Raw genomic sequence first — 17,838 nt, forward strand, 5'->3', positions numbered from 1 at the left:
ATTTGGAGTAACCAAAGACTTGAGTTCACTTCAAATCTGGGTGCCCCCTTTGGACTTGTCTTATTTGGAGGTTTTGAGTTGTAGATTTGTTGATTCTGATTTGGAGTAACCAAAGACTTGAGTTCAAGTGAAGCAGTCAATGTTTGATATTGTTGAATCGTAGGATCTAACTTAATCTTTGGCTCTAGCACAGAAGTCTGTGGGGGTGTGGCTCAATGAAAGAGCATGTTTCTCCAAAGATGTGGGGGTATAGCTCAGTGGTAGAGCATTTGACTGCAGATCAAGAGGTCCCTGGTTCAAATCCGGGTGCCCCTTATGGATTTGGCAGATTAGGAATAAGTGCAGGCTTATCTGTATAGTTAGATTCTGTATGTGATTCTACCTCAGTGGCACATCCTCTCGCTAGGTAATTTTTTGTATCTGGCATTCTTATCATATCCAAAATCTTTTATCCCATAAGTGAGGTCTGTCATAATGTGTGTGGCTATGACCCAGAGTGTGTGGGGGTATAGCTCAGTGGTAGAGCATTTGACTGCAGATCAAGAGGTCCCGGTTCAAATCCCGGGTGCCCCTATGGATTTCGCAGATAAGGAATATCTTCCTGCCTTTTTTGTGCTCATACTGTACGGCAGGGATAATCTGGGTGCCCCCTTTGGACTTGTCTTATTTGGAGGTTTTGAGTTGTAGAGTTGTTGATTCTGATTTGGAGTAACCAAAGACTTGAGTTCAAGTGAAGCAGTCAATGTTTGATATTGTTGAATCGTAGGATCTAACTTAATCTTTGGCTCTAAGCACAGAAGTCTGTGGGGGTGTGGCTCAATGAAAGAGCACGTTTCTCCAAAGATGTGGGGGTATAGCTCAGTGGTAGAGCATTTGACTGCAGATCAAGAGGTCTACGGTTCAAATCCGGGTGCCCCCTATGGATTTGGCAGATAAGGAATATCTTCCTGCCTTTTTGTGCTCATACTGTACGGCAGGGATAATCTGGGTGCCCCCTTTGGACTTGTCTTATTTGGAGGTTTCGAGTTGTAGAGTTGTTGATTCTGTTTGGAGTAACCAAAGACTTGAGTTCAAGTGAAGCAGTCAATGTTTGATATTGTTGAATCGTAGGATCTAACTTAATCTTTGGCTCTAAGCACAGAAGTCTGTGGGGGTGTGGCTCAATGAAAGAGCATGTTTCCCCAAAGATGTGGGGGTATAGGCTCAGTGGTAGAGCATTTGACTGCAGATCAAGAGGTCCCCGGTTCAAATCCGGGTGCCCCCTATGGATTGGCAGATAAGGAATATCTTCCTGCCTTTTTGTGCTCATACTGTACGGCAGGGATAATCTGGGTGCCCCCTTTGGACTTGTCTTATTTGGAGGTTTTGAGTTGTAGAGTTGTTGATTCTGATTTGGAGTAACCAAGACTTGAGTTCAAGTGAAGCAGTCAATGTTTGATATTGTTGAATCGTAAGGATCTAACTTAATCTTTGGCTCTAAGCACACAAGTCTGTGGGGGTGTGGCTCAATGAAAGAGCATGTTTCTCCAAAGATGTGGGGGTATAGCTCAGTGGTAGAGCATTGACTGCAGATCAAGAGGTCCCCGGTTCAAATCCGGGTGCCCCCTATGGATTTGGCAGATTAGGATTAAGTGCATGCTTATCTATATAGTAAGATTCTGCATGTGATTATACCTCAGTGGCACATCCTCTCGTTAGTTAATTTTTTTGGATCTGGCATTCTTTTCATATCCAAAATCCTTATCTAAAAGTGAGTCTGTCATCTTGTGTGTGGCTATGATCCAGGGAGTGTGTGGGGGTATAGCTCAGTGGTAGAGCATTTGACTGCAGATCAAGAGGTCCCCGGTTCAAATCCGTGTGCCCCTTATGGATTTGGCAGATTAGGAATATCTTCCTGCCTTTTAGTGCTCATACCTTACGGCAGGGATAAGCAACTTCGGTCCTGGAGGGCCACTGCCCTGCAGAATTTAGCTCCAACCCTAATTAAACTCACTGGGACAAGGCAATCAGTGTTTTTCGGGATTACTAGATAGATACAGGCAGGTGAGTTTTCATCAGGGCTGAAGCGAATCTCTGCAGGATAGTGGCCCTCCAGGACTGCAGTTGCCTATCCCTGCTGTACGGGGTAATATCTCAATGGCACGGCGTTTGATTGCAGATCAAGAGGTCCCAGGTTCATTCCATGTGCCTAATTTGGGCTTGGCATATTAGGAATAAACAAATCCTTGACATAAGTTCATTTTTGTGGTTTGTGCTCATGCAGTACGGGGTTATAGCTCAACGACAGAGCATTTGTCTGCAGATCAATAGGTCTACATTTTGGATCTGGATTGCTTGACTTAATCAACGACATGAGTTCAAATTGAGTCTGTAATCAAGCCATTCACATTTCAAATCTGGGTGCCCCCTTTGGACTTGTCTTATTTGGAGGTTTTGAGTTGTAGAGTTGTTGATTCTGATTTGGAGTAACCAAAGACTTGAGTTTACAGTGCAGCAGTCAATGTTTGATATTGTTGAATTGTAGGATCTAACTTAATCTGTGGCTCTAAAGCACAGAAGTCTGTGGGGGTATGGCTCAATGAAAGAGCCTGTTTCTTCAAAGATGTGGGGGTATAGCTCAGTGGTAGAGCATTTGACTGCAGATCCGGGTGCCCCTTTGGATTTGGCAAATTAGGAATAAGTGCAAACATGTCTACATAGAAAGATTCTGTATGTGATTATAAACCATTTGAGTCTGTAATAAAGCCATCCACACTTCAAATCTGGGTGCCCCCTTTGGACTTGTCTTATTTGGAGGTTTTGAGTTGTAGAGTTGTTGATTCTGATTTGGAGTAACCAAAGACTTGAGTTTACAGTGAAGCAGTCAATGTTTGATATTGTTGAATCGTAGGATTTAACTTAATTTGTGGCTCTAAGCACAGAAGTCTGTGGGGGTATGGCTCAATGAAAGAGCATGTTTCTTCAAAGATGTGGGGGTATAGCTCAGTGGTAGAGCATTTGACTGCAGATCAAGAGGTCCCCGGTTCAAATCCGGGTGCCCCCTTTGGATTTGGCAGAATAGGAATAAGTGCAGGCTTATGTATATAGTAAGATTCTGTATGTGATTATACCTCAGTGGCACATCCTCTCGCTAGGTAATTTTTTTGTATCTGGCATTCTTTTCATATCCAAAATCTTTATCCAAAAGTGAGTCTGTCATCTTGTGTGTGGCTATGATCCAGATAGTGTGTGGGGGTATAGCTCAGTGGTAGAGCATTTGACTGCAGATCAAGAGGTCCCCGGTTCAAATCCGGGTGCCACCTATGGATTTGGCTGATTAGGAATATCTTCCTGCCTTTTAGTGCTCATACCTTACGGCAGGGATAAGCAACTTCGGTCCTGGAGGGCCACTGCCCTGCAGAGTTTAGCTCCAACCCTAATTAAACTCACTGGGACAAGGCAATCAGTGTTTTCGGGATTACTAGATAGATACAGGCAGGTGAGTTTTCATGAGGGCTGAAGCGAATCTCTGCAGGATAGTGGCCCTCCAGGACTGCAGTTGCCTATCCCTGCTGTACGGGGTAATATCTCATTGGCACGGCGTTTGATTGCAGATCAAGAGGTCCCAGGTTCATTCCATGTGCCTAATTTGGGCATGGCATATTAGGAATAAAAAAATCCTTGACATAAGTTAATTTTTGTGGTTTGTGCTCATGCAGTACGGGGTTATAGCTCAACGACAGATCATTTGTCTGCAGATCAATAGGTCTACATTTTGGATCTGGATTGCTTGACATAATCAACGACATGAGTTCAAATTGAGTCTGTAATCAAGCCATCCACATTTCAAATCTGGGTCCCCCCTTTGGACTTGTCTTATTTGGAGGTTTTGAGTTGTAGAGTTGTTGATTCTGATTTGGAGTAACCAAAGACTTGAGTTTACAGTGAAGCAGTCAATGTTTGATATTGTTGAATCGTAGGATCTAACTTAATCTGTGGCTCTAAGCACAGAAGTCTGTGGGTGTATGGCTCAATGAAAGAGCATGTTTCTTCAAAGATGTGGGGGTATAGCTCAGTGGTAGAGCATTTGACTGCAGATCCGGGTGCCCCTTTGGATTTTGCAAATTAGGAATAAGTGCAAACATGTCTACATAGAAAGATTCTGTATGTGATTATAAACCATTTGAGTCTGTAATCAAGCCATCCACACTTCAAATCTGGGTGCCCCCTTTGGACTTGTCTTATTTGGAGGTTTTGAGTTGTAGAGTTGTTGATTCTGATTTGGAGTAACCAAAGACTTGAGTTCAAGTGAAGCAGTCAATGTTTGATATTGTTGAATCGTAGGATCTAACTTAATCTTTGGCTCTAAGCACAGAAGTCTGTGGGGGTATGGCTCAATGAAAGAGCATGTTTCTTCAAAGATGTGGGGGTATAGCACAGTGGTAGAGCATTTGACTGCAGATCCGGGTGCCCCTTTGGATTTGGCAAATTAGGAATAAGTGCAAACATGTCTACATAGAAAGATTCTGTATGTGATTATAAACCATTTGAGTCTGTAATCAAGCCATCCACACTTCAAATCTGGGTGCCCCCTTTGGACTTGTCTTATTTGGAGGTTTTGAGTTGTAGAGTTGTTGATTCTGATTTGGAGTAACCAAAGACTTGAGTTCAAGTGAAGCAGTCAATGTTTGATATTGTTGAATCGTAGGATCTAACTTAATCTTTGGCTCTAAGCACAGAAGTCTGTGGGGGTGTGGCTCAATGAAAGAGCATGTTTCTCCAAAGATGTGGGGGTATAGCTCAGCGGTAGAGCATTTGACTGCAGATCAAGAGGTCCCCGGTTCAAATCCGGGTGCCCCCTATGGATTTGGCAGATTAGGATTAAGTGCATGCTTATCTATATAGTAAGATTCTGCATGTGATTATACCTCAGTGGCACATCCTCTCGCTAGGTTATTTTTTTGGATCTGGCATTCTTTTCATATCCAAAATCCTTATCTAAAAGTGAGTCTGTCATCTTGTGTGTGGCTATGATCCAGGGAGTGTGTGGGGGTATAGCTCAGTGGTAGAGCATTTGACTGCAGATCAAGAGGTGATTTGGAATATCTTCCTGCCTTTTAGTGCTCATACCTTATGGCAGGGATAAGCAACTTCGGTCCTGGAGGGCCACTGCCCTGCAGAGTTTAGCTCCAACCCTAATTAAACTCACTGGGACAAGGCAATCAGTGTTTTCGGGATTACTAGATAGATACAGGCAGGTGAGTTTTCATGAGGGCTGAAGCGAATCTCTGCAGGATAGTGGCCCTCCAGGACTGCAGTTGCCTATCCCTGCTGTACGGGGTAATATCTCATTGGCACGGCGTTTGATTGCAGATCAAGAGGTCCCAGGTTCATTCCATGTGCCTAATTTGGGCATGGCATATTAGGAATAAAAAAATCCTTGACATAAGTTAATTTTAGTGGTTTGTGCTCATGCAGTACGGGGTTATAGCTCAACGACAGATCATTTGTCTGCAGATCAATAGGTCTACATTTTGGATCTGGATTGCTTGACATAATCAACGACATGAGTTCAAATTGAGTCTGTAATCAAGCCATCCACATTTCAAATCTGGGTCCCCCCTTTGGACTTGTCTTATTTGGAGGTTTTGAGTTGTAGAGTTGTTGATTCTGATTTGGAGTAACCAAAGACTTGAGTTTACAGTGAAGCAGTCAATGTTTGATATTGTTGAATCGTAGGATCTAACTTAATCTGTGGCTCTAAGCACAGAAGTCTGTGGGTGTATGGCTCAATGAAAGAGCATGTTTCTTCAAAGATGTGGGGGTATAGCTCAGTGGTAGAGCATTTGACTGCAGATCCGGGTGCCCCTTTGGATTTTGCAAATTAGGAATAAGTGCAAACATGTCTACATAGAAAGATTCTGTATGTGATTATAAACCATTTGAGTCTGTAATCAAGCCATCCACACTTCAAATCTGGGTGCCCCCTTTGGACTTGTCTTATTTGGAGGTTTTGCCAACAAGTCACTTTCTGCAAGAGGATGCAATGCTAAAAAGTCCTGACATCGTGTTAGATACAGCAGAGGATCGGCGTCATCAGATGGTCTTCCAAAAGTGGGAAAGGTCAACTTTAAATGGTCACTTTTTCCAGCAGGAATAGGATGACATTCTGGGACCTTTTCTAGCGGTGACGGGGGTGCGGTAAGTGTGAAACGGGAGGTTGGTTGTAACCCTTTACCTTGGTGATCAGCCATGTCTTCATCTTGCCGTTTTCCTTTCTCCCTGTCTGTTTGAAGTTCTTTTAGTTGAGTGCTTAGCTTGTCAACCTGAGTGATCTTGTGAGTTCCTTCAGCAGTTCGTTACACTCTTTGCAGCCTGGTGAATCTTTATTTCCGCACTCTCACTGACCCAATACAGCGTGCGTCTCACTCCCGCCGATCAACTCCTTTGTTTGGTTTGCTCACCTGCCACTTGGCGTTCGCGTTCACCATTTCCCCCCCTTTTTCCAAGCGATTTTTCCTTTTTATAATTTTGCCTTAATTGTTCCACATCCCGATATGGGCACGGAAGGGGCGGATTTTCTTTACATCGCCACAAGTTGTAGAGTTGTTGATTCTGATTTGGAGTAACCAAAGACTTGAGTTCACTTCAAATCTGGGTGCCCCCTTTGGACTTGTCTTATTTGGAGGTTTTGAGTTGTAGATTTGTTGATTCTGATTTGGAGTAACCAAAGACTTGTGTTCAAGTGAAGTAGTCAATGTTTGATATTGTTGAATCGTAGGATCTAACTTAATCTTTGGCTCTAAGCACAGAAGTCTGTGGGGGTGTGGCTCAATGAAAGAGCATGTTTCTCCAAAGATGTGGGGGTATAGCTCAGTGGTAGAGCATTTGACTGCAGATCAAGAGGTCCCTGGTTCAAATCCGGGTGCCCCTTATGGATTTGGCAGATTAGGAATAAGTGCAGGCTTATCTGTATAGTTAGATTCTGTATGTGATTCTACCTCAGTGGCACATCCTCTCGCTAGGTAATTTTTTTGTATCTGGCATTCTTATCATATCCAAAATCTTTATCCATAAGTGAGTCTGTCATAATGTGTGTGGCTATGACCCAGAAGTGTGTGGGGGTATAGCTCAGTGGTAGAGCATTTGACTGCAGATCAAGAGGTCCCCGGTTCAAATCCGGGTGCCCCCTATGGATTTCGCAGATAAGGAATATCTTCCTGCCTTTTTTGTGCTCATACTGTACGGCAGGGATAATCTGGGTGCCCCCTTTGGACTTGTCTTATTTGGAGGTTTTGAGTTGTAGAGTTGTTGATTCTGATTTGGAGTAACCAAAGACTTGAGTTCAAGTGAAGCAGTCAATGTTTGATATTGTTGAATCGTAGGATCTAACTTAATCTTTGGCTCTAAGCACAGAAGTCTGTGGGGGTGTGGCTCAATGAAAGAGCACGTTTCTCCAAAGATGTGGGGGTATAGCTCAGTGGTAGAGCATTTGACTGCAGATCAAGAGGTCTACGGTTCAAATCCGGGTGCCCCCTATGGATTTGGCAGATAAGGAATATCTTCCTGCCTTTTTTGTGCTCATACTGTACGGCAGGGATAATCTGGGTGCCCCCTTTGGACTTGTCTTATTTGGAGGTTTTGAGTTGTAGAGTTGTTGATTCTGATTTGGAGTAACCAAAGACTTGAGTTCAAGTGAAGCAGTCAATGTTTGATATTGTTGAATCGTAGGATCTAACTTAATCTTTGGCTCTAAGCACAGAAGTCTGTGGGGGTGTGGCTCAATGAAAGAGCATGTTTCTCCAAAGATGTGGGGGTATAGCTCAGTGGTAGAGCATTTGACTGCAGATCAAGAGGTCTCCGGTTCAAATCCGGGTGCCCCCTATGGATTTGGCAGATAAGGAATATCTTCCTGCCTTTTTGTGCTCATACTGTACGGCAGGGATAATCTGGGTGCCCCCTTTGGACTTGTCTTATTTGGAGGTTTCGAGTTGTAGAGTTGTTGATTCTGATTTGGAGTAACCAAAGACTTGAGTTCAAGTGAAGCAGTCAATGTTTGATATTGTTGAATCGTAGGATCTACCTTAATCTTTGGCTCTAAGCACAGAAGTCTGTGGGGGTGTGGCTCAATGAAAGAGCATGTTTCTCCAAAGATGTGGGGGTATAGCTCAGTGGTAGAGCATTTGACTGCAGATCAAGAGGTCCCCGGTTCAAATCCGGGTGCCCCCTATGGATTTGGCAGATTAGGAATAAGTGCAGGCTTATCTGTATAGTAAGATTCTGTATGTGATTATACCTCAGTGGCACTTCCTCTCGCTAGGTAATTTTTTTGTATCTGGCATTCTTATCATATCCAAAATCTTTATCCATAAGTGAGTCTGTCATAATGTGTGTGGCTATGACCCAGGGAGTGTGTGGGGGTATAGCTCAGTGGTAGAGCATTTGACTGCAGATCAAGAGGTCCCCGGTTCAAATCCGGGTGCCCCCTATGGATTTGGCAGATAAGGAATATATTCCTGACTTTTTGTGCTCATACTGTACGGCAGGGATAATCTGGGTGCCCCCTTTGGACTTGTCTTATTTGGAGGTTTTGAGTTGTAGAGTTGTTGATTCTGATTTGGAGTAACCAAAGACTTGAGTTCAAGTGAAGCAGTCAATGTTTGATATTGTTGAATCGTAGGATCTAACTTAATCTTTGGCTCTAAGCACAGAAGTCTGTGGGGGTGTGGCTCAATGAAAGAGCATGTTTCTCCAAAGATGTGGGGGTATAGCTCAGTGGTAGAGCATTTGACTGCAGATCAAGAGGTCCCCGGTTCAAATCCGGGTGCCCCCTATGGATTTGGCAGATAAGGAATATCTTCCTGCCTTTTTGTGCTCATACTGTACGGCAGGGATAATCTGGGTGCCCCCTTTGGACTTGTCTTATTTGGAGGTTTCGAGTTGTAGAGTTGTTGATTCTGATTTGGAGTAACCAAAGACTTGAGTTCAAGTGAAGCAGTCAATATTTGATATTGTTGAATCGTAGGATCTAACTTAATCTTTGGCTCTAAGCACAGAAGTCTGTGGGGGTGTGGCTCAATGAAAGAGCATGTTTCCCCAAAGATGTGGGGGTATAGCTCAGTGGTAGAGCATTTGACTGCAGATCAAGAGGTCCCCGGTTCAAATCCGGGTGCCCCCTATGGATTTGGCAGGTAAGGAATATCTTCCTGCCTTTATGTGCTCATACTGTACGGCAGGGATAATCTGGGTGCCCCCTTTGGACTTGTCTTATTTGGAGGTTTTGAGTTGTAGAGTTGTTGATTCTGATTTGGAGTAACCAAAGACTTGAGTTCAAGTGAAGCAGTCAATGTTTGATATTGTTGAATCGTAGGATCTAACTTAATCTTTGGCTCTAAGCACACAAGTCTGTGGGGGTGTGGCTCAATGAAAGAGCATGTTTCTCCAAAGATGTGGGGGTATAGCTCAGTGGTAGAGCATTTGACTGCAGATCAAGAGGTCCCCGGTTCAAATCCGGGTGCCCCCTATGGATTTGGCAGATTAGGATTAAGTGCATGCTTATCTATATAGTAAGATTCTGCATGTGATTATACCTCAGTGGCACATCCTCTCGTTAGTTAATTTTTTTGGATCTGGCATTCTTTTCATATCCAAAATCCTTATCTAAAAGTGAGTCTGTCATCTTGTGTGTGGCTATGATCCAGGGAGTGTGTGGGGGTATAGCTCAGTGGTAGAGCATTTGACTGCAGATCAAGAGGTCCCCGGTTCAAATCCGTGTGCCCCTTATGGATTTGGCAGATTAGGAATATCTTCCTGCCTTTTAGTGCTCATACCTTACGGCAGGGATAAGCAACTTCGGTCCTGGAGGGCCACTGCCCTGCAGAATTTAGCTCCAACCCTAATTAAACTCACTGGGACAAGGCAATCAGTGTTTTCGGGATTACTAGATAGATACAGGCAGGTGAGTTTTCATCAGGGCTGAAGCGAATCTCTGCAGGATAGTGGCCCTCCAGGACTGCAGTTGCCTATCCCTGCTGTACGGGGTAATATCTCAATGGCACGGCGTTTGATTGCAGATCAAGAGGTCCCAGGTTCATTCCATGTGCCTAATTTGGGCTTGGCATATTAGGAATAAACAAATCCTTGACATAAGTTAATTTTTGTGGTTTGTGCTCATGCAGTACGGGGTTATAGCTCAACGACAGAGCATTTGTCTGCAGATCAATAGGTCTACATTTTGGATCTGGATTGCTTGACTTAATCAACGACATGAGTTCAAATTGAGTCTGTAATCAAGCCATCCACATTTCAAATCTGGGTCCCCCCTTTGGACTTGTCTTATTTGGAGGTTTTGAGTTGTAGAGTTGTTGATTCTGATTTGGAGTAACCAAAGACTTGAGTTTACAGTGAAGCAGTCAATGTTTGATATTGTTGAATCGTAGGATCTAACTTAATCTGTGGCTCTAAGCACAGAAGTCTGTGGGTGTATGGCTCAATGAAAGAGCATGTTTCTTCAAAGATGTGGGGGTATAGCTCAGTGGTAGAGCATTTGACTGCAGATCCGGGTGCCCCTTTGGATTTTGCAAATTAGGAATAAGTGCAAACATGTCTACATAGAAAGATTCTGTATGTGATTATAAACCATTTGAGTCTGTAATCAAGCCATCCACACTTCAAATCTGGGTGCCCCCTTTGGACTTGTCTTATTTGGAGGTTTTGCCAACAAGTCACTTTCTGCAAGAGGATGCAATGCTAAAAAGTCCTGACATCGTGTTAGATACAGCAGAGGATCGGCGTCATCAGATGGTCTTCCAAAAGTGGGAAAGGTCAACTTTAAATGGTCACTTTTTCCAGCAGGAATAGGATGACATTCTGGGACCTTTTCTAGCGGTGACGGGGGTGCGGTAAGTGTGAAACGGGAGGTTGGTTGTAACCCTTTACCTTGGTGATCAGCCATGTCTTCATCTTGCCGTTTTCCTTTCTCCCTGTCTGTTTGAAGTTCTTTTAGTTGAGTGCTTAGCTTGTCAACCTGAGTGATCTTGTGAGTTCCTTCAGCAGTTCGTTACACTCTTTGCAGCCTGGTGAATCTTTATTTCCGCACTCTCACTGACCCAATACAGCGTGCGTCTCACTCCCGCCGATCAACTCCTTTGTTTGGTTTGCTCACCTGCCACTTGGCGTTCGCGTTCACCATTTCCCCCCCTTTTTCCAAGCGATTTTTCCTTTTTATAATTTTGCCTTAATTGTTCCACATCCCGATATGGGCACGGAAGGGGCGGATTTTCTTTACATCGCCACAAGTTGTAGAGTTGTTGATTCTGATTTGGAGTAACCAAAGACTTGAGTTCACTTCAAATCTGGGTGCCCCCTTTGGACTTGTCTTATTTGGAGGTTTGAGTTGTAGATTTGTTGATTCTGATTTGGAGTAACCAAAGACTTGTGTTCAAGTGAAGCAGTCAATGTTTGATATTGTTGAATCGTAGGATCTAACTTAATCTTTGGCTCTAAGCACAGAAGTCTGTGGGGGTGTGGCTCAATGAAAGAGCATGTTTCTCCAAAGATGTGGGGGTATAGCTCAGTGGTAGAGCATTTGACTGCAGATCAAGAGGTCCCCGGTTCAAATCCGGGTGCCCCCTATGGATTTGGCAGATTAGGAATAAGTGCAGGCTTATCTGTATAGTTAGATTCTGTATGTGATTATACCTCAGTGGCACATCCTCTCGCTAGGTAATTTTTTTGTATCTGGCATTCTTATCATATCCAAAATCTTTATCCATAAGTGAGTCTGTCATAATGTGTGTGGCTATGACCCAGGGAGTGTGTGGGGGTATAGCTCAGTGGTAGAGCATTTGACTGCAGATCAAGAGGTCCCCGGTTCAAATCCGGGTGCCCCCTATGGATTTGGCAGATAAGGAATATCTTCCTGCCTTTTTTGTGCTCATACTGTACGGCAGGGATAATCTGGGTGCCCCCTTTGGACTTGTCTTATTTGGAGGTTTTGAGTTGTAGAGTTGTTGATTCTGATTTGGAGTAACCAAAGACTTGAGTTCAAGTGAAGCAGTCAATGTTTGATATTGTTGAATCGTAGGATCTAACTTAATCTTTGGCTCTAAGCACAGAAGTCTGTGGGGGTGTGGCTCAATGAAAGAGCATGTTTCTCCAAAGATGTGGGGGTATAGCTCAGTGGTAGAGCATTTGACTGCAGATCAAGAGGTCTCCGGTTCAAATCCGGGTGCCCCCTATGGATTTGGCAGATAAGGAATATCTTCCTGCCTTTTTGTGCTCATACTGTACGGCAGGGATAATCTGGGTGCCCCCTTTGGACTTGTCTTATTTGGAGGTTTCGAGTTGTAGAGTTGTTGATTCTGATTTGGAGTAACCAAAGACTTGAGTTCAAGTGAAGCAGTCAATGTTTGATATTGTTGAATCGTAGGATCTAACTTAATCTTTGGCTCTAAGCACAGAAGTCTGTGGGGGTGTGGCTCAATGAAAGAGCATGTTTCTCCAAAGATGTGGGGTATAGCTCAGTGGTAGAGCATTTGACTGCAGATCAAGAGGTCCCCGGTTCAAATCCGGGTGCCCCCTATGGATTTGGCAGATTAGGAATAAGTGCAGGCTTATCTGTATAGTAAGATTCTGTATGTGATTATACCTCAGTGGCACTTCCTCTCGCTAGGTAATTTTTTTGTATCTGGCATTCTTATCATATCCAAAATCTTTATCCATAAGTGAGTCTGTCATAATGTGTGTGGCTATGACCCAGGGAGTGTGTGGGGGTATAGCTCAGTGGTAGAGCATTTGACTGCAGATCAAGAGGTCCCCGGTTCAAATCCGGGTGCCCCCTATGGATTTGGCAGATAAGGAATATATTCCTGCCTTTTTGTGCTCATACTGTACGGCAGGGATAATCTGGGTGCCCCCTTTGGACTTGTCTTATTTGGAGGTTTTGAGTTGTAGAGTTGTTGATTCTGATTTGGAGTAACCAAAGACTTGAGTTCAAGTGAAGCAGTCAATGTTTGATATTGTTGAATCGTAGGATCTAACTTAATCTTTGGCTCTAAGCACAGAAGTCTGTGGCGGTGTGGCTCAATGAAAGAGCATGTTTCTCCAAAGATGTGGGGGTATAGCTCAGTGGTAGAGCATTTGACTGCAGATCAAGAGGTCCCCGGTTCAAATCCGGGTGCCCCCTATGGATTTGGCAGATAAGGAATATCTTCCTGCCTTTTTGTGCTCATACTGTACGGCAGGGATAATCTGGGTGCCCCCTTTGGACTTGTCTTATTTGGAGGTTTTGAGTTGTAGAGTTGTTGATTCTGATTTGGAGTAACCAAAGACTTGAGTTCAAGTGAAGCAGTCAATGTTTGATATTGTTGAATCGTAGGATCTAACTTAATCTTTGGCTCTAAGCACAGAAGTCAAGATCAAGAGGTCCCCGGTTCAAATCCGGGTGCCCCCTATGGATTTGGCAGATTAGGATTAAGTGCATGCTTATCTATATAGTAAGATTCTGCATGTGATTATACCTCAGTGGCACATCCTCTCGTTAGTTAATTTTTTGGATCTGGCATTCTTTTCATATCCAAAATCCTTATCTAAAAGTGAGTCTGTCATCTTGTGTGTGGCTATGATCCAGGGAGTGTGTGGGGGTATAGCTCAGTGGTAGAGCATTTGACTGCAGATCAAGAGGTCCCCGGTTCAAATCCGGGTGCCCCCTTTGGATTTGGCAGAATAGGAATATTTGCAGGCTTATGTCTATAGTAAGATTCTGTATGTGATTATACCTCAGTGGCACTTCCTCTCGCTAGGTAATTTTTTTGTATCTGGCATTCTTATCATATCCAAAATCTTTATCCATAAGTGAGTCTGTCATAATGTGTGTGGCTATGACCCAGGGAGTGTGTGGGGGTATAGCTCAGCGGTAGAGCATTTGACTGCAGATCAAGAGGTCCCCGGTTCAAATCCGGGTGCCCCCTATGGATTTGGCAGATAAGGAATATCTTCCTGCCTTTTTGTGCTCATACTGTACGGCAGGGATAATCTGGGTGCCCCCTTTGGACTTGTCTTATTTGGAGGTTTTGAGTTGTAGAGTTGTTGACTCTGATTTGGAGTAACCAAAGACTTGAGTTCAAGTGAAGCAGTCAATGTTTGATATTGTTGAATCGTAGGATCTAACTTAATCTTTGGCTCTAAGCACAGAAGTCTGTGGGGGTGTGGCTCAATGAAAGAGCATGTTTCTCCAAAGATGTGGGGGTATAGCTCAGTGGTAGAGCATTTGACTGCAGATCAAGAGGTCCCCGGTTCAAATCCGGGTGCCCCCTATGGATTTGGCAGATTAGGATTAAGTGCATGCTTATCTATATAGTAAGATTCTGCATGTGATTATACCTCAGTGGCACATCCTCTCGTTAGTTAATTTTTTGGATCTGGCATTCTTTTCATATCCAAAATCCTTATCTAAAAGTGAGTCTGTCATCTTGTGTGTGGCTATGATCCAGGGAGTGTGTGGGGGTATAGCTCAGTGGTAGAGCATTTGACTGCAGATCAAGAGGTCCCCGGTTCAAATCCGGGTGCCCCCTTTGGATTTGGCAGAATAGGAATATTTGCAGGCTTATGTCTATAGTAAGATTCTGTATGTGATTATACCTCAGTGGCACTTCCTCTCGCTAGGTAATTTTTTTGTATCTGGCATTCTTATCATATCCAAAATCTTTATCCATAAGTGAGTCTGTCATAATGTGTGTGGCTATGACCCAGGGAGTGTGTGGGGTTATAGCTCAGTGGTAGAGCATTTGACTGCAGATCAAGAGGTCCCCGGTTCAAATCCGGGTGCCCCCTATGGATTTGGCAGATAAGGAATATCTTCCTGCCTTTTTGTGCTCATACTGTACGGCAGGGATAATCTGGGTGCCCCCTTTGGACTTGTCTTATTTGGAGGTTTTGAGTTGTAGAGTTGTTGACTCTGATTTGGAGTAACCAAAGACTTGAGTTCAAGTGAAGCAGTCAATGTTTGATATTGTTGAATCGTAGGATCTAACTTAATCTTTGGCTCTAAGCACAGAAGTCTGTGGGGGTGTGGCTCAATGAAAGAGCATGTTTCTCCAAAGATTTGGGGTATAGCTCAGTGGTAGAGCATTTGACTGCAGATCAAGAGGTCCCCGGTTCAAATCCGGGTGCCCCCTATGGATTTGGCAGATAAGGAATATCTTCCTGCCTTTTTGTGCTCATACTGTACGGCAGGGATAATCTGGGTGCCCCCTTTGGACTTGTCTTATTTGGAGGTTTTGAGTTGTAGAGTTGTTGATTCTGATTTGGAGTAACCAAAGACTTGAGTTCAAGTGAAGCAGTCAATGTTTGATATTGTTGAATCGTAGGATCTAACTTAATCTTTGGCTCTAAGCACAGAAGTCTGTGGGGGTGTGGCTCAATGAAAGAGCATGTTTCTCCAAAGATGTGGGGGTATAGCTCAGTGGTAGAGCATTTGACTGCAGATCAAGAGGTCCCCGGTTCAAATCCGGGTGACCCCTATGGATTTGGCAGATTAGGAATATCTTCCTGCCTTTTAGTGCTCATACCTTACGGCAGGGATAAGCAACTTCGGTCCTGGAGGGCCACTGCCCTGCAGAGTTTAGCTCCAACCCTAATTAAACTCACTGGGACAAGGCAATCAGTGTTTTCGGGATTACTAGGTAGATACAGGCAGGTGAGTTTTCATGAGGGCTGAAGCAAATCTCTGCAGGATAGTGGCCCTCCAGGACTGCAGTTGCCTATCCCTGCTGTACGGGGTAATATCTCAATGGCACGGCGTTTGATGGCAGATCAAGAGGTCCCAGGTTCATTCCATGTGCCTAATTTGGGCTTGGCATATTAGGAATAAACAAATCCTTGACATAAGTTCATTTTGTGGTTTGTGCTCATGCAGTACGGGGTTATAGCTCAACGACAGAGCATTTGTCTGCAGATCAATAGGTCTACATTTTGGATCTGGCTTGCTTGACATAATCAACGACATGAGTTCAAATTGAGTCTGTAATCAAGCCATCCACATTTCAAATCTGGGTGCCCCCTTTGGACTTGTCTTATTTGGAGGTTTTGAGTTGTAGAGTTGTTGATTCTGATTTGGAGTAACCAAAGACTTGAGTTTACAGTGAAGCAGTCAATGTTTGATATTGTTGAATCGTAGGATCTAACTTAATCTGTGGCTCTAAGCACAGAAGTCTGTGGGTGTATGGCTCAATGAAAGAACATGTTTCTTCAAAGATGTGGGGGTATAGCTCAGTGGTAGAGCATTTGACTGCAGATCCGGGTGCCCCTTTGGACCTTTGGATTTGGCAAATTAGGAATAAGTGCAAACATGTCTACATAGAAAGATTCTGTATGTGATTATAAACCATTTGAGTCTGTAATCAAGCCATCCACACTTCAAATCTGGGTGCCCCCTTTGGACTTGTCTTATTTGGAGGTTTTGAGTTGTAGAGTTGTTGATTCTGATTTGGAGTAACCAAAGAATTGAGTTTACAGTGAACCAGTCAATGTTTGATATTGTTGAATCGTAGGATTTAACTTAATTGTGGCTCTAAGCATAGAAGTCTGTGGGGGTATGGCTCAATGAAAGAGCATGTTTCTTCAAAGATGTGGGGGAATAGCTCAGTGGTAGAGCATTTGACTGCAGATCAAGAGGTCCCCGGTTCAAATCCGGGTGCCCCCTTTGGATTTGGCAGATTAGGAATACGTGCAGGCTTATGTATATAGTAAGATTCTGTATGTGATTATACCTCAGTGGCACATCTTCTCGCTAGGTAATTTTTTTGTATCTGGCATTCTTTTCATATCCAAAATCTTTATCCAAAAGTGAGTCTGTCATCTTTGTGTGTGGCTATGATCCAGATAGTGTGTGGGGGTATAGCTCAGTGGTATAGCATTTGACTGCAGATCAAGAGGTCCCCGGTTCAAATCCGGGTGCCCACTATGGATTGGCAGATTAGGAATATCTTCCTGCCTTTTAGTGCTCATACCTTACGGCAGGGATAAGCAACTTCGGTCCTGGAGGGCCACTGCCCTGCAGAGTTTAGCTCCAACCCTAATTAAACTCACTGGGACAAGGCAATCAGTGTTTTCGGGATTACTAGATAGATACAGGCAGGTGAGTTTTCATGAGGCTGAAGCGAATCTCTGCAGGATAGTGGCCCTCCAGGACTGCAGTTGCCTATCCCTGCTGTACGGGTAATATCTCAATGGCACGGCGTTTGATTGCAGATCAAGAGGTCCCAGGTTCATTCCATGTGCCTAATTTGGGCTTGGCATATTAGGAATAAACAAATCCTTGACATAAGTTCATTTTTGTGGTTTGTGCTCATGCAGTACAGGGTTATAGCCTCAACGACAGATCATTTGTCTGCAGATCAATAGGTCTACATTTTGGATCTGGCTTGCTTGACATAATCAACGACATGAGTTCAAATTGAGTCTGTAATCAAGCCATCCACATTTCAAATCTGGGTGCCCCTTTGACTTGTCTTATTTTGGAGGTTTTTGAGTTGTAGAGTTGTTGATTCTGATTTGGAGTAACCAAAGACTTGAGTTTACAGTGAAGCAGTCAATGTTTGATATTGTTGAATCGTAGGATCTAACTTAATCTGTGGCTCTAAGCACAAAGAAGTCTGTGGGTGTATGGCTCAATGAAAGAGCATGTTTCTTCAAAGATGTGGGGGTATAGCTCAGTGGTAGAGCATTTGACTGCAGATCCGGGTGCCCCTTTGGATTTTGCAAATTAGGAATAAGTGCAAACATGTCTACATAGAAGATTCTGTATGTGATTATAAACCATTTGAGTCTCTAATCAAACCATCCACACTTCAAATCTGG

General features: G+C 43.7%; 33 non-coding genes across 33 annotated transcripts; all 33 read left to right on the forward strand.

Annotated features, from left to right (window-relative positions):
• Positions 1–243: 243 nt before the first annotated feature.
• Positions 244–315, forward strand: trnac-gca (transfer RNA cysteine (anticodon GCA)). Its single transcript has one exon. It is a non-coding gene; the product is annotated as a tRNA-Cys (tRNA).
• A 532-nt stretch (positions 316–847) lies between these two features.
• On the forward strand, positions 848–919 carry trnac-gca (transfer RNA cysteine (anticodon GCA)). Its single transcript has one exon. It is a non-coding gene; the product is annotated as a tRNA-Cys (tRNA).
• Positions 920–1,191: 272 nt separating this feature from the next.
• Positions 1,192–1,264, forward strand: trnac-gca (transfer RNA cysteine (anticodon GCA)). The gene has a single exon. It is a non-coding gene; the product is annotated as a tRNA-Cys (tRNA).
• Positions 1,265–1,536: 272 nt separating this feature from the next.
• trnac-gca (transfer RNA cysteine (anticodon GCA)) lies at positions 1,537–1,607 on the forward strand. Its single transcript has one exon. It is a non-coding gene; the product is annotated as a tRNA-Cys (tRNA).
• A 187-nt stretch (positions 1,608–1,794) lies between these two features.
• Positions 1,795–1,866, forward strand: trnac-gca (transfer RNA cysteine (anticodon GCA)). Its single transcript has one exon. It is a non-coding gene; the product is annotated as a tRNA-Cys (tRNA).
• Positions 1,867–2,971: 1,105 nt separating this feature from the next.
• Positions 2,972–3,043, forward strand: trnac-gca (transfer RNA cysteine (anticodon GCA)). The gene has a single exon. It is a non-coding gene; the product is annotated as a tRNA-Cys (tRNA).
• A 187-nt stretch (positions 3,044–3,230) lies between these two features.
• trnac-gca (transfer RNA cysteine (anticodon GCA)) lies at positions 3,231–3,302 on the forward strand. Its single transcript has one exon. It is a non-coding gene; the product is annotated as a tRNA-Cys (tRNA).
• Positions 3,303–4,768: 1,466 nt separating this feature from the next.
• On the forward strand, positions 4,769–4,840 carry trnac-gca (transfer RNA cysteine (anticodon GCA)). Its single transcript has one exon. It is a non-coding gene; the product is annotated as a tRNA-Cys (tRNA).
• Positions 4,841–6,841: 2,001 nt separating this feature from the next.
• Positions 6,842–6,913, forward strand: trnac-gca (transfer RNA cysteine (anticodon GCA)). The gene has a single exon. It is a non-coding gene; the product is annotated as a tRNA-Cys (tRNA).
• A 186-nt stretch (positions 6,914–7,099) lies between these two features.
• Positions 7,100–7,171, forward strand: trnac-gca (transfer RNA cysteine (anticodon GCA)). Its single transcript has one exon. It is a non-coding gene; the product is annotated as a tRNA-Cys (tRNA).
• A 274-nt stretch (positions 7,172–7,445) lies between these two features.
• trnac-gca (transfer RNA cysteine (anticodon GCA)) lies at positions 7,446–7,517 on the forward strand. The gene has a single exon. It is a non-coding gene; the product is annotated as a tRNA-Cys (tRNA).
• Positions 7,518–7,791: 274 nt separating this feature from the next.
• On the forward strand, positions 7,792–7,863 carry trnac-gca (transfer RNA cysteine (anticodon GCA)). Its single transcript has one exon. It is a non-coding gene; the product is annotated as a tRNA-Cys (tRNA).
• Positions 7,864–8,136: 273 nt separating this feature from the next.
• On the forward strand, positions 8,137–8,208 carry trnac-gca (transfer RNA cysteine (anticodon GCA)). The gene has a single exon. It is a non-coding gene; the product is annotated as a tRNA-Cys (tRNA).
• Positions 8,209–8,395: 187 nt separating this feature from the next.
• Positions 8,396–8,467, forward strand: trnac-gca (transfer RNA cysteine (anticodon GCA)). Its single transcript has one exon. It is a non-coding gene; the product is annotated as a tRNA-Cys (tRNA).
• Positions 8,468–8,740: 273 nt separating this feature from the next.
• On the forward strand, positions 8,741–8,812 carry trnac-gca (transfer RNA cysteine (anticodon GCA)). The gene has a single exon. It is a non-coding gene; the product is annotated as a tRNA-Cys (tRNA).
• A 273-nt stretch (positions 8,813–9,085) lies between these two features.
• On the forward strand, positions 9,086–9,157 carry trnac-gca (transfer RNA cysteine (anticodon GCA)). The gene has a single exon. It is a non-coding gene; the product is annotated as a tRNA-Cys (tRNA).
• Positions 9,158–9,430: 273 nt separating this feature from the next.
• Positions 9,431–9,502, forward strand: trnac-gca (transfer RNA cysteine (anticodon GCA)). Its single transcript has one exon. It is a non-coding gene; the product is annotated as a tRNA-Cys (tRNA).
• A 187-nt stretch (positions 9,503–9,689) lies between these two features.
• Positions 9,690–9,761, forward strand: trnac-gca (transfer RNA cysteine (anticodon GCA)). The gene has a single exon. It is a non-coding gene; the product is annotated as a tRNA-Cys (tRNA).
• Positions 9,762–11,540: 1,779 nt separating this feature from the next.
• trnac-gca (transfer RNA cysteine (anticodon GCA)) lies at positions 11,541–11,612 on the forward strand. The gene has a single exon. It is a non-coding gene; the product is annotated as a tRNA-Cys (tRNA).
• A 187-nt stretch (positions 11,613–11,799) lies between these two features.
• On the forward strand, positions 11,800–11,871 carry trnac-gca (transfer RNA cysteine (anticodon GCA)). Its single transcript has one exon. It is a non-coding gene; the product is annotated as a tRNA-Cys (tRNA).
• A 274-nt stretch (positions 11,872–12,145) lies between these two features.
• trnac-gca (transfer RNA cysteine (anticodon GCA)) lies at positions 12,146–12,217 on the forward strand. The gene has a single exon. It is a non-coding gene; the product is annotated as a tRNA-Cys (tRNA).
• Positions 12,218–12,489: 272 nt separating this feature from the next.
• On the forward strand, positions 12,490–12,561 carry trnac-gca (transfer RNA cysteine (anticodon GCA)). Its single transcript has one exon. It is a non-coding gene; the product is annotated as a tRNA-Cys (tRNA).
• A 187-nt stretch (positions 12,562–12,748) lies between these two features.
• On the forward strand, positions 12,749–12,820 carry trnac-gca (transfer RNA cysteine (anticodon GCA)). The gene has a single exon. It is a non-coding gene; the product is annotated as a tRNA-Cys (tRNA).
• Positions 12,821–13,093: 273 nt separating this feature from the next.
• trnac-gca (transfer RNA cysteine (anticodon GCA)) lies at positions 13,094–13,165 on the forward strand. Its single transcript has one exon. It is a non-coding gene; the product is annotated as a tRNA-Cys (tRNA).
• Positions 13,166–13,618: 453 nt separating this feature from the next.
• On the forward strand, positions 13,619–13,690 carry trnac-gca (transfer RNA cysteine (anticodon GCA)). The gene has a single exon. It is a non-coding gene; the product is annotated as a tRNA-Cys (tRNA).
• A 187-nt stretch (positions 13,691–13,877) lies between these two features.
• trnac-gca (transfer RNA cysteine (anticodon GCA)) lies at positions 13,878–13,949 on the forward strand. Its single transcript has one exon. It is a non-coding gene; the product is annotated as a tRNA-Cys (tRNA).
• A 273-nt stretch (positions 13,950–14,222) lies between these two features.
• Positions 14,223–14,294, forward strand: trnac-gca (transfer RNA cysteine (anticodon GCA)). The gene has a single exon. It is a non-coding gene; the product is annotated as a tRNA-Cys (tRNA).
• Positions 14,295–14,480: 186 nt separating this feature from the next.
• On the forward strand, positions 14,481–14,552 carry trnac-gca (transfer RNA cysteine (anticodon GCA)). Its single transcript has one exon. It is a non-coding gene; the product is annotated as a tRNA-Cys (tRNA).
• Positions 14,553–14,739: 187 nt separating this feature from the next.
• On the forward strand, positions 14,740–14,811 carry trnac-gca (transfer RNA cysteine (anticodon GCA)). The gene has a single exon. It is a non-coding gene; the product is annotated as a tRNA-Cys (tRNA).
• A 272-nt stretch (positions 14,812–15,083) lies between these two features.
• Positions 15,084–15,155, forward strand: trnac-gca (transfer RNA cysteine (anticodon GCA)). The gene has a single exon. It is a non-coding gene; the product is annotated as a tRNA-Cys (tRNA).
• A 273-nt stretch (positions 15,156–15,428) lies between these two features.
• trnac-gca (transfer RNA cysteine (anticodon GCA)) lies at positions 15,429–15,500 on the forward strand. The gene has a single exon. It is a non-coding gene; the product is annotated as a tRNA-Cys (tRNA).
• A 1,109-nt stretch (positions 15,501–16,609) lies between these two features.
• trnac-gca (transfer RNA cysteine (anticodon GCA)) lies at positions 16,610–16,681 on the forward strand. The gene has a single exon. It is a non-coding gene; the product is annotated as a tRNA-Cys (tRNA).
• Positions 16,682–16,869: 188 nt separating this feature from the next.
• On the forward strand, positions 16,870–16,941 carry trnac-gca (transfer RNA cysteine (anticodon GCA)). The gene has a single exon. It is a non-coding gene; the product is annotated as a tRNA-Cys (tRNA).
• Positions 16,942–17,838: the final 897 nt, after the last annotated feature.

Source organism: Carassius auratus, unplaced genomic scaffold (assembly GCF_003368295.1).
Source record: "Carassius auratus strain Wakin unplaced genomic scaffold, ASM336829v1 scaf_tig00214979, whole genome shotgun sequence".
In the NCBI taxonomy this organism is placed as follows: domain Eukaryota; kingdom Metazoa; phylum Chordata; class Actinopteri; order Cypriniformes; family Cyprinidae; genus Carassius; species Carassius auratus.